Source organism: Lissotriton vulgaris, chromosome 9, assembly GCF_964263255.1.
Source record: "Lissotriton vulgaris chromosome 9, aLisVul1.2, whole genome shotgun sequence".
Classification (NCBI taxonomy): Eukaryota; Metazoa; Chordata; class Amphibia; order Caudata; family Salamandridae; genus Lissotriton; species Lissotriton vulgaris.
Window position 1 is genome coordinate 48,087,205 of NC_141697.1, and position 13,627 is coordinate 48,100,831.

Genomic DNA, 13,627 nt, shown 5'->3' on the forward strand with positions numbered 1-13,627 from the left:
ATAGTAGATTCAACTACCCGTGTTAGCTGACGTATGTTTCTACTATTGGCCATAGGCCCCCAGAACGGAAGGAAACCTTTGAAGAAGTCTCCAGCTTCCTGACCAGCGGTATCTTCCTTGCTGAAGACACCTCTTGCTACTCTGGTCTTGTGATAATCAGGTGAAGCAGTGTATGTTGGAGGCAACAATCGAGCAATATAACATGAACCTGAAAAGTCGGCAGGCAACCATGTATAAGCTCTGTCTCGACAGATGAAGTAGGTACCCCTAGCAGTAAGAAAGGCAGGGGAAGAGTTAGCCGGAAACACATAAGTCTCCACGCACTCACTCCTCCCTAGCTGAGCTCTCGGATTTCTCCCATTACCTTGCAAACAGACCTGACCTCGGTGAGGTACGACCCAGATTGGAGTTGAGCTTTTACGCTTGCTTTCTCCCAAACTAAGGCGATACTCTGAAGAATTCCAACTCAAATATACTCGCAATTCGTCTCTAGGGTATGATGGAGTATTATTGACGTCCTTGATCATGTCAACAATTCCCTGGACTAAAGCTTTGTTGGCAGAGTTATATTTAGTGGAACGTGGTGGACGTGGAGGATAGGTTTCAAGGGCATAAGCAAAGATGGTTTGAAGGGCCTGAAATGACCCATTGTAGCTGAAAGGCAAAACCAGATAGGGAATACCTTTATCCATAGTGTGGGGTATCAAGCCACACACCCAGCAGTCTGTAGTGTTAACTACCAGTTGGTGTTGATGCAAGAGCTGTACAAAAGTGTTGTTAATGAATTCTGAGCGTCGGGCTTGCTCATGTTCAGGAAACGAGTGAAAAGAGTGTATAGAGGAAACAGTAGAAGTAACAGGATCAAGGGGAGGTACTGTAGTTACTGGCACAAAAATCAAACTCATACCGAAAACGATTCCACCCACCAACGTTATCAAAACAATCAAAAATGTAATGGCACATTGTATTAAAAAGCATTTGCTGTGAAGAATTCTATAAAGTCTGTTTCTGCGAACATAAATCATATTTTCCCGTTGCAGCGCAGGAAGCTCCATCTTCTACAATCCGCTCGCGACCACTGATGATGTGTACGTAGATGAAAATGCCTCTATCAGCCCTGGGAGTTCCCAGAACCAACAGAAAGATCGACCTTGTGTCAGACCTCCGCAGATTCAACTAGGCACACAGCCACGACCCTACGGCTACCCAGACGGCAAGGCAATTTTAAAAACAATAAAACAATAGCAAACTTCCTGGCTGAAGGCAAAAGTTCAAAATTTCAAAATATCATAATGGGCAGTTGCCTGCTTTATTTGTCCATATTACGAGGTCGTAAACTGTATCTTTGCTTCGCAGGTACTGTTTGATCGGCAAATAGTGTATCACTGGTAGCTGTTGCAGTGTTCAAGTTCGCAGATGACAGAGTTTTTTCTGATGCAGGGGACAAATGTTCAGAGTTTAAAGGAGTCTTTTCAGGAGGAGAGTCAGAGTTTGGAGTGTCAGTGATCAATTCGGCATCGCTGAAAGGGATGAACTTTGGTGTGCGTTCAAGTTCGGAGGCACCAATTCCCTTCTTCACCCAGTCGTCGTAAGAAAGTGGCAAAGGTACACGCTTGATGTGAGATGCGTGCACCCAATGCTTGCGACCAGCTACACGAACTGCGGTTCTTGTCACAAGCAGGACCTGGAAGGGGCCGATGTATCTGGGCTGATGGTTCTTCGTCCTCGCGAAATTTCTTATTACCACTTGATCGCCGGGTTTCAGCTGATGCCCTGGACTCTCCGGAGGCTTTGGCAATGCATCGAAAACCTGTTGATGAATAAGACTCAATTTAGCAGTCAAGTCGTAAAGGTAGTCTATCAACATAGGATATTCTAGAGAACAAAACTCCTTAGGCCTCGGCACACCCCAAATATTTGCCGGGCGGCCAAAGACGATCTCGTAGGGGCTAAGCCCCACTCTAGAATGTACAGTTGCTCTTGTTGATAACAAAGCCAAAGGAAGTGCGTCTGGCCAGGGTAAACCTGTGGATGCTTGTATTTTAGCTAGTTTTAGTTTGAGGGTGCCATTGTAACCCTCCACTAAACCAGCAGACTGGGGATGGTTCGCACTGTGGAATTTCTGTTTCAGACCCAGGCCGGCACACACACTCTGCATAACTTTCCCTATAAACTCACTTCCGTTATCTGACCATACAATCCGTGGCATACCGAATCTAGGGAAATATTCTTTGAGAAGAATTTTGGCAGTTGATAGGGCAGTATTGTCCTTTAGTGGGTATGCTTCGATCCATCTGGAAAAAGCACAGACTACCACCAGGACGTATTTCAGATTATTACAGCGATCCATGTGAATGAAGTCTAACTGAATCACTTCAAAGGGGCAGGAAGGAGGAGCGAAGTGACCAGCAGGAGTTGGAGTTCCCTTGCCAGGATTATGCATCAGGCATACCATACAATTTTTCACCACTCTCTCTGCACACTTACTGATCCCATCATTCTTCCAGACCGGAGCCAACATCTTACAGATTCCTTTAGAACTTATATGCGCTACTCCATGCGCCATTGTCACTACTGCAAGCACATACGCATCAGGCAACATCCAACGCTGCTGTTCTGTCAAATCAATCCAACACCCATTCGAATCCAACTTGCCCGTACTTTCTCTCCATACACGTTTTTCCTCCTCAGTTGCCTCTTTCTGAATCTCTTTCACACTTTCCATTGTATCCTCACACATTCCAGACTCAGCAATCCATCTTGCAGATGTGGCAACATACATTCTGCTCATCATGTCTCTAGCTGTCTGTTTAGCAGTTTCATCAGCAAAAGCATTCCCACGACCAACATCATCCGTGATTGCTTTATGAGCACTGCACTTTACAATCGCAACTTCAGTCGGCAAGGTTAGAGATTCCAACAGGTCGTTAACTAGCTGACCATGTTGAATCTTAGTCCCATGGGGCGTAATGAAACCTCTTTCTCTCCATAAACGGCCAAAACTATGGGCCACGCCAAATGCGTACTGACTATCTGTAAAAACATTCACTCTCTTTCCCTTGGCTAAAACACACGCTCTTGTTAGAGCTATTAATTCTGCAGCTTGGGCAGAATTCTGACTCACTCTTGCAGTCTCCACAATCGTCTTCAAAGTCGTTACTGCGTAAGCAGCAGTCACATCACCATTCTCCAATTTAAAACATGACCCATCCACATACAGCGTGCCATCTGGATCTGATAATGGAGTGTCCTTTAAGTCAATACGTCCTTTTGTCTCTTCCTCCGTTCTAAAACAACAATCATGTGGCTCGGAATCACTCGACTCTTGATTAGCCGGCAACAGCGTTGCTGGATTCAATACATTACATCTTTTGATCTGAATATGACTCGCTAGTAATGTCAGCTCGTAACCAGATAGTCTTGCACTGGTAAGGTGTTGCGTCTTGGTTCTGTTCATGAGTGTATCCACTGCATGAGGAACCATGACCACTAGCATGTTGTTCATCACCAAACCAGCAGATTGTCGAATGGAAGCCGCAGCTGCCGCTGTAGCTCTCAAACAACTAGGCAACGCTCTAGCTACTGGATCTAATGTTGATGAAAAATACGCACAAGGGCGTTGTTTATCACCAAACTTCTGTGTCAGAACACTCAACGCGCAACCTTCTCTCTCGTGAACGTAAAGCGTGAATGGCTTACTGTAATCAGGTGTACCCAATACAGGAGCTGAACACAATGCTTTTCGTAATTCAGTGAAACTTTCCTGACATTCATCAGACCATGGCACCGGACTCGGAACATTTTTTCCAGTCAAAGCTACCAATGGTTTCGCTAAAAGAGAAAAATTTGGGATCCACTGCCTACAGTAAGAGGTAATACCTAAAAAGGCACGTACTTCTCTCTGTGTGCGAGGAACACTCATCTGTATAATTGCTTTTATTCTTTCTGGGGTCAACTTCCTTCCCTCCTTTGACAAGAGATGACCTAGGTAGGTCACTTCTTGGCAGCAATATTGCATTTTCGAAGGTGATACCTTGTGATTCAATTTAGACAAATGATGTAATAACGAGATCGTGGCTGCTTTGCAAGTTTCCTTGTCATCGGCAGCCACTAGAAGATCATCTACATACTGCACTAAAGCAGAACTTGGAGGAAGGACAAAGGAATCTAACTGGCTTTTTAATGCTTGACTATAAATAGATGGGCTCTCACAATAGCCTTGTGGAGCGCGTTTAAATCTGAAACTTCGACCTCCTAGACAGAAACCGAAAATATCTCTGCTTTCCTCGGCTATCGGAATGCTGAAAAAGGCATTCTTCAAGTCGATGACTGAAAACCAAGTAGCTGTAGCAGGAATCAATGTTAACAAGGCGGTTATGTCTGGGACCACAGGAAACTGCGGGACCACAATCTTGTTAACTTCTCTGAGGTCGATAACAAACCTATACACTGGAGGCTTTGTAGGATCAGTTCGTTTCAAAATCGGTAATACAGGACTGTTACAAACATTTCCTCTAGTTTCTTCAATCACACCTTTCTTAATCAAATCTTGCACAATCAATAAAAGTGCACGCTCACCTTCACTAGATATTTTGTATTGAGGAATTCTTGGAAATTTTACATTTGCTTTCAAAGTTACTACATAGGGTGGTATTTCTAAAAGGCCTACATCATTAGGACCAGTCGCCCAAAGAGAATCAGGGAGTGAACGCTGCTCTGGCGGGAGCGCATCCATTGACAAGTACATCGGAGAGGTGATTCTTTTACCCAATGTAAGCTGTACTCCTTCCGGAGAACAGTACAATGTCGCATATAGTCGTTTTAACAAGTCTAAACCAAGCAGATTTTCATTACAACCTGTCGTCAAAATCAGGGGTGCTTTCAATTGACACGGTCCAACAGAAATAGACAAAGGACCAGATATGGGGTTGTAAACAGGGGCGCCTGAAAAACCTACAGAAACATTTGTTAAGCCGGACAAAGGTGCGCCAGGGAGTTTCGCATGAATGATAGAACTTTTTGCGGCACCAGTATCCAACAGAAACGGTTCGACTACACCTGATGTTGCTACTGCGACATAAGGCCCACTCTGATCCACTGGAACTGATACTACTCCCTCTCTCTGTCCATGGCTGTCCTAGTACCCATTTTGTTGAAATCCCTCATCCACTTCACAATAGTCTTCAACAAGATATTGTTGAGATCTATTTTGCTGAGTAGACTGGCCATTTCGTTGATCAAAGTGATTGGAAGGACGATCATTCGTCTGTGGAGGCATAGCACCTCGTCCTCGACCTCTAGAATTCTGCACAAAACCACCACGACCTCTCTGAGCTGCTGCTGCATTATTTTGCGCTAAGATCGGACATTCATTCTTGTAGTGACCCTCTTTCTTACAGTACGCACACTGGTTCCACTGATATTGAGGTCTCGATGAACTATAATCTGTCCTTTGATACGAGCCCTGTTGCGTATTAGTCTGATTCATGCGAGGCGGATACGCCTGTTGCAAAAGAACTTTAGTTTTTAAATCTTTCGTTTTCTTGTCTGATTTCTCTTTTTCCTCTTTATCCCTATTTTCATAATACTGTGCAGTTGCAAGTATTTGCGCAGTTGTAGAAACAGCCCACGCACTCTCTGAATCCTTTAATTTATTGCATAATTCAGGTAACAAATTATGCACAAATTTATCGACAAACAGTCTCTGTCCTCCTTCTGTGCTCATATCCTGACCACTATGATCTACAAAAGTCTCTTCGAACCTGGTGAAAAAGTCGGAGACACTTTCGTCTTTCTTCTGCCTGCATGCGGATAACTTGTCCCAATTAACACGCAATGCAGGCATCAGAGTCTTCATTAAGTCGATTATTCTACCTGGAAGATTAGCAATTAGGGGTTCGGGTTTTGCACCACCTGTTTGCTGACCATCCGCTGCAGTGATAGCTGCCCAATCACCACCTAAGGCAACTTGATGATCCTCTCTACGAATTTTAGCCCAAATTGGTTGCGGAACTACATTGCCAAATAACATATCGATGTCCGCTAAGTTCATTATACAAGCCTCAACTGTCTGTGTTAATTCCTTATAGTATCCAGCAGGATTCTTACGCGGATCTGGCAAGGCCTGCTTCACTGCTAGTACTTCGGCTCGCTTCCACGGTATGTGTATCCACACTCTTTGGAATTGGGCCGGAGCGGCTACAACACCATTTGGTGCGTCAGCTTGCACAGCTTCGCGCCAAATTGGAGGAACCTCCCTCATTGGATATTGACGACTTAACTTCGTCCTGCTTTTCTCTAAATCTCTCGGTGAACGAAGTGATGGATCATTCCTATAGCTTAAAATCAGTTCCATCGCTTCTTCTATATTTTCACCCACTATCATTCCTGCAGCAAACTCTTTCTGAACCTTAATTAAGTCTTCTAAATTTGATTCAACATCATCTTCTTCTATCTCCTCACGTAACAGCGAGCACATCTCATCAAAGACATACCGTTGTGTTGTTTCTTTCCACTGCAGAAATGTATCTAGCACATCTCTCGTACTATATCTCCTACTCTTCGAAATCCATCTGAGAGCCATGGAATCTAAGATTCCCCGCTCTTCAGTACTTGGAAGCTGACTACGCCTCTGAACAGAGTCAGAAGTAGGAGTCTTGATTAAAGTTTTATAGAAAGGAGACAGAATATTAGAAACAGAATCAGTGATTCTTCGACGAACAGAAAGTGGAGTCAACACACTCGCAGACTTAGAGAACACAGTAGAGGTAGGAACAGATAGCGGAACAGTAGGAGTATCGAGAAAAATAGTTTGTGGAACAGTAGGTGTAAGCGAGACAGATACAGGTATGGAAGTCGGCAACCCAGGAAGAGGAGGAGCCGTAGGAACATTCACATTAACCACAGGGGGTACGAGAACTTGATTCTGAGGGGCAGGAGCAGGAATACCAGGTTGTCCAGCAACCGGCAATTGAACATTCGGTACAAGTGGAGCCGTAGCACCTTGTGCATACGGTGGAGGTGACCGTAACAAATAAGATAACAGAGGATCGTTTTCGGAATCCTCTAGTATCTTAGCTGTTTTCGATGGCAAGGCAGGGTAGCACTTGTCAATCGCTAAATTATGCTCTCTAATGGCCACCTCTATGGCCTTCTCACACTCGTTATCTTGCAGCTGCTTAGTTGCTTGCTCTAGAGTCAACTCTTCTTGCTCTTTCTGTTCTTTCTTTAACCTTTTCATTTCTCTCTGTTTGGATTCTTTTCGCCAGAAACGGAAAGAATCAAACATTGCCAGCCGGGCTTTCTTCCTAAACAATTTTGCTTCTAAATTGTCAAGGATTTCGGGTTCAAAACTACCATGCAGTGGCCAACTAAGGACACCATCTTTCTCAGTGTATCGGACCCACACCTTATTATAAGATATAGGACCCACACCATTTTTACAGTACAAGTCATATAGGGGAGTCCCAATCGGAGGAACCAGACATGAGTCCTCCAATCGTGAGTCACTGTTGCAACCGAAACAAGACAACATACAGTTTCTCCGACTTACCATTTTTCAGTCCGGAACACAGAACAAACAAAACACGAAACAGATATGTGCACTTGAACCAAGAATTTTAGGCCTACCAAAAGCGAACTAATGTATCGATACCCAAACTAAACCAAATAGATTATCATAACCAGAACAACCAGTGATAATCTTACGAAACCAAACCAAACCAAGAACCAAAAAGGATTTTAACAACCCTCACAAAGTAACCAGCTAGCAACCACTAAATACTTAACTGAGGCACTGAAGACGTCACCAAGGAGAAACCCGTCACGTTTCGCTGTACTAAGGACTGCACCTCGGGTCCAAGACAGGGCGACGGTCAAGGCAACGGCCCACTGCAGCCGTCCTGAACGGGAACCCTCGTGGAAGAGAACTTCGGGCCACTTTTGCGATATGCCGGGATCGATGAAGTGGGGCGCCTCCCTCAGGAATCTTCACACGAAGCTTCTCGAACTCTTCAGGCTTTTGGACCGGTACCGAATGACGTCGCCCCACGTTGGGCGCCAATTGGAGTTCTGGACTTTTTGGTTCCGTCCAGATGTGTCAGGGAACAACACCCAAAGACCCCGGAGTTCCACCTGCCTTGGTGCGCAAATGAACAGAAACACGGGCTTCTCGATGGTGGCGTCAAAGACCAAAGGTTTATTACTGCAGGGACACAGAAGTCACAGAAACCACACATGGGCAGATTCTAGGAGCCTGTTCAAATTGTACAAAGAGGGTTGCTCCTTATATACTAAATTTTAAGCTGGGGGCGAATTCTTTACATGTAATACATTCTAAAAACCTTTGTGTCTAAAACAATAAATATTTGGCGTTACACAGGAACCGTCGATAAAATCTGATACAAAACATCTACGAAGAGGGGTTCCCACTAGTTTATCACAATCCCTTGGCAATATTGCATTCAAGAGCCGGACCGCCTCATCGTAAATTTCGTTACCTCCCCCTAATAAAGATTCAGAAAGAAAGGAACGGAGCCAGGTGTGGAAGATAGGAAAGCGGGATAGGAGATGTTTGTAGGTTGTAAATGGGCAAGGCTACCGGCTTCGGCCGCCTAATCGTGATCAGGACAATGGATACGAAGACCAGTTTAGCAGGACTGGCCTCGAGCAGAAGAGGCAGCCTTTGTCAAGTCATGCAGCTACAGCATGATCTGGTTTAAGGTGCACGTGTCATGAAAGAGGTGAATCTCCGGCTAAGGCTACGTGTCCTTAATCGAAATGAAGTGATCAGAGGGTATTGCGTATGTGAGGGCAAGAAACACAAAATGGCTGCCATGTTCTAAGATGGATGCCGTGGGTAGATCAGAAATGTGTTCATAACAGGAGTGCTCTTGCTCGTAGCATGGCGAAAACACCAGGATATGCTAAATGGATCATTTGCGGTTCGCTGATACCAATATTATGTATTTCCGACAATATTGAAAACACGGGTTCAAATCGTCACGGAACCTCAACTGTTCCCATGAGGCACAGGGTCAGACTGATTTGCATATGGACTGAACTGGGGTGGTGTGGAGTGCAAAAAAACGATGGATTTAGGCCCAGATCTCTGTACTGGGGTGAATGTATGACATTGTTCTGCATTCTGTCCATCAACCTTGATTTTTGAATTTGTCACCCCGAGTGGGATGGGTATGCTCAGACGTGAGTCCCATGCTCTCCACACCACTGGATTCAAGCAAGCCGGGCTGAAGACGGCTGGAATGCCAGAAACCGGTCCTCGGAAGCTTGTTTCCGGTCCAGGGAAGGCATAGCTTGGCAGTTCAGGCTGGACTGTTCCCATGAGGCACAGGGTCAGACTGATTTGCATATGGCCATGTCTGAACTTGGGTGGTGTGGAGTGCAAAAACACGATGGATTTAGGCCCAGATCTCTGTACTGGGGTGAATGTATGACATTGTTCTGCATTCTGTCCATCAACTGTGATTTTTGTATTTGTCACCCCAAGTGGGATGGGTATGCTCAGACGTGAGTCCCATGCTCTCCACACCACTGAATTCAAGCAAGCCGGGCTGAAGACGGCTGGAATGCCAGAAACCAGTCCTTGGAAGCTTGTTTCCGGTCCAGGGAAGGCATGGCTTGGAAGTTTGGGCTGGACTGTTCCCATGAGGCACAGGGTCAGACTGATTTGCATATGGCCATGTCTGAACTGGGGTGGTGTGGAGTGCAAAAAATGGATGGATGGATCGATGGATTTAGGCCCAGATCTCTGTACTGGGGTGAATGTATGACATTGTTCTGCATTCTGTCCATCAACTGTGATTTTTGCAATTATAATTTATATAGCACACAATGCAAAGTAACTTGTTCAGCATGTATATGTGTGTACTGCTAACAATTGGAACCCATCAGATCAACCACATTGAATGAAAACCTGTAAGGTTTCGAACAAGATGTAAATTATAAATAACAAGAAATGTCGGAAAAATGTGTTAACCCACTGAGTTGTCTTGACTAAAACACAAATCTGTGACCTGTATATTTCAAGTTTGGTTCTGCAGCAGGTACGTTAACCAGCAGAGCTATTGTATGTGATTGAAAAATGTGCCCAAAGATTGCAAACAGACCTCTCAGGCAAATACATTAACTATCAGAGTTTTCTTTGAACTTCCTGGATACAAGCTATTGTGAAACACGGCTTGTCTATGACCAATTAAATGCGCCAAAGCAGCTCTACTATCACATTATCCTTATTGCCAATGTTGTGAGCAGCGAAGATTGTGAATAACTGATTGGCTGTTTTTTTATTCCATCTCTCATATTGCTACCCTTCATGACTCTGCCCCTTTTTACCACCCACCTCTCCACTCACAATTTACGACTTTAAGGGATTTTTTTTGCATTGTCATCATTGCGTCAGAAGAGAGGCAGGAGCGTGACACGCTAGCTGCAGAATCGGAGGGCGGGGCCATGTAAATCTGTACGTTGACGTCACTGCGCTGCACACGCAGACCTGCGCAGCAATGCAGAACCTTCCTGTGCGCAGCGCGCAGGGACTTGCAGAGGCGCAGTGCTGCTGAGAGTTTCTAGACCAAAAATAGCCCTGCTGACATGAGAGTCCTGGAGCAGAAGTTTTGTGGGCAATCAGTGAGAGCTGGTTCCCAGTGGGCTGGGGGTGCAGAGAATGCTTTCTGTCGTGTACAGAAAAACCGGAGTTGGTTAAGTTATTGTTTCAGATAGTGTTAGTGAAGGGCTTTCTCATCTGAGCAGGAGTGCTTGTGAGATACTGGGTCTTTCATGGTGTACCTAGCCGGTACAGAGCCAATCCCTTGTTTTATGCACCCACAGGCCATAAAGTTAATTCATTTAACCCAATATCTCTTTGAGATAGTGCTTTATTTTCAGATAGTACAGCCCGTAAACTATGGGCAAGTTGGCTTCTTTCAATGTCTGAGCTGCAGACACATAAAACAGGCACCTAGGTTTGTGCTGCACCAGTAACACAAATCATTATACAGCGCCAGAAGGTCATACCTCGAAATTACCCCACATTGGTTAGAACTATGAACCTCTGCAGCTTGCAGGAGACCGAGAACATGGAGGAATGGAAATGTGGCTGATTGTACCGTAGTGAGTGCCAGAAGTAGTAAAGCAGGTGGAGGTCTCTAACTTGGCATAAAAAGTGAGTAAAGTAGACAGACAATGCTGGCCTGACATGACCGACTGTCATCACAAGTTGGAATGTCACATGTGCCCAAATGCATTGAGTTTTTTTCGCAGAGCAGCTTTCAAACGTGCTGCGTTGTGGAAGGGTACAAACAAGACGCAGAGGCAAATCTATTAAGATTTGTGTACTGCTTTTTGCCATCCTCTTCCTGGCGTACAAACAGGCTGCCGTGCTGGCCCCATTTAGGGCATCCTAGTTGCGGAAGCATCAACCGACAAAAGCCTGCAGAAAATATGACCACATCATCCCCACCCTGATGGAACTCCACTGGCCCACCTTGCCAGCTCACACCCTTATGAATTCCAGCTGCATCATTTACAAAGCAATCCGGGAGCAAGGCTCCCTCAGACTAGCGACAAAGAAGTGTCAAAAAGAAAAAAGGCAGCACGCCTTCCCTCTACTCATCTAGGATCTGGAACAAAATCTCTGTACCCATCAGGGCTGCCCAACACTGCTACAATTTAGGAAAGAGTTGAAGACACACTTCTGTATAGAGCACTGAATCACAATGCAATAAACATCCACAACCTAACCCTCTCTCCTATCACTCGTGGACTGCATCTCGTCTTTGACCCTATACTGGATTTCGCTGCCTTTCGCCTAAGTCTGCCCTATATAAATAGCACATGTATCCGCGCAAACCGGAAGTCTGAAATAATGGGCAGAACACAAAAGCTGAGGGTGGTGCAGAGTCCAAAGAAACAGAACAGAAGAGGGAAATACCACCTATGCCCAAGAAACTACAGAATGGAAGTGAGTTGTGCCCCTGAGACATTCAAGGTCATGAGAAAGTCAGAATTCTGCAGTACATTTAATTTCCAAAGAGAACTGCTGGTTATCAACATCTCATGTACTTAGGGTTCCAGCAGTGATGGAAAATAACAATTTCCCATCTATGGTGGCACTTTCTCCACAGGGGATCTACTGCAATAGTAACTTTAGAGAGCACAGTTGCTACCAAGACCCAGTATGACAAACTTTCAAAGCAGCACCAGAAGTGTCTATTGAATTAATTTATTGATGACACTGATGGAGGTCCTGGTATACACCTGGGTGCTGAGAATTACTGAGCAGGAGACTCGAAGGGCACCGTAGGAAGACGCTACTGGTGCCCAAACAATGGAAGCAGGTGCAGACCGCATATACAGGAGTGATGGTGCCTGGGACCTTAACGTGAAGGAAGCCTTGGTTTTTTAGAGTGGAGGTTGTCCAACAAATCAGAAAAAAATAAACCTTGAGTTACAATAAATAGCAAAGAGATATACACACAAACTACACAGCAAGACACTGTAGATTTTCACAGCCTGAGGACCAGAAGATATGGATTTTATTAAGGTCAAGGAGGCTAAAATTATGCAATCTCCTTTTATTGCCAGTTCACACAGTAGCAACAATTAAAAGGAATTTAGAACTTTGAAAACATTCTATTTGTCTAGATAGTCCAGCACAGGCAGCCATCTTCCTTCTTTTTGCGCTGCAAACAAGATAAACTTTAAGATCAAATAAATTCTTGAGGAATGTATCCAGAAGAACGAACGTATGCGGAAATCCAAATCCAAACCTTGGTACTCTGAAAGAAAGTATAAAATAAGTTAGTCTACCCGGGCGGGTATCAGAGGAGGGATAATCTTAGCCTCTGTGTCCTTAATAAAATCCAGATTTTCTGGTCATCAGGTGGAAAATCTAAATTGTATGGCACGACACGGAGGCCAATATTATGCAAGTTCAAAGTGCATTCAACACATTATCAATCACATTAGGCATTGGTTTAAAGTAACAACTTTTGAACATGCTCTCATTGGACCAATCGGCTGCTCTTAAAATGTTCTGTATACCTCCTCCCAAGCTGAAAGCTTTTGAGGCTGAGGCACTTCTAAGCAAATGTGCTCCAAAAATAGAAGTGTCCACACCCCCTTCAACCATAACATCTTCCACCCATCTAGCTAAAGTAGGGGGGGAATCGGCTTTGTGAGGGTTTTTATGAGAGATTAATAGTTGTACGACACCATTTTCTCAGATTAAGGGAATTCCTTTCGTATTCTTTCAAACATTGCACCACACACAGTCTTGAGTTTCCTGAGAAATAAGGGTAGAAAATTGTTGAGAAAAGAGTCTTAGGGGCAGATTTACAAGCCCCATGTGCAACCGGTGCATCACGTTGCGTGATGCACCGTGGCGACGCCTGCTAAAGTATATTTATAAGAACAGGTAAAGTCACCCTGCGTGACTTAACCTGTGCTTGTAAATATCGCCCCTGTTCACGCAACACTTTGCGTGTTAGGGGTGGGACATGGGTGTTGCTGTGGGTGTTCCCACGCAACACCCATGTCCACTGATGCATCTCCAAATTTACGAGAAATCATAAACCTGGAAATGCGTCAGTTCGCTGCGCCACCATAA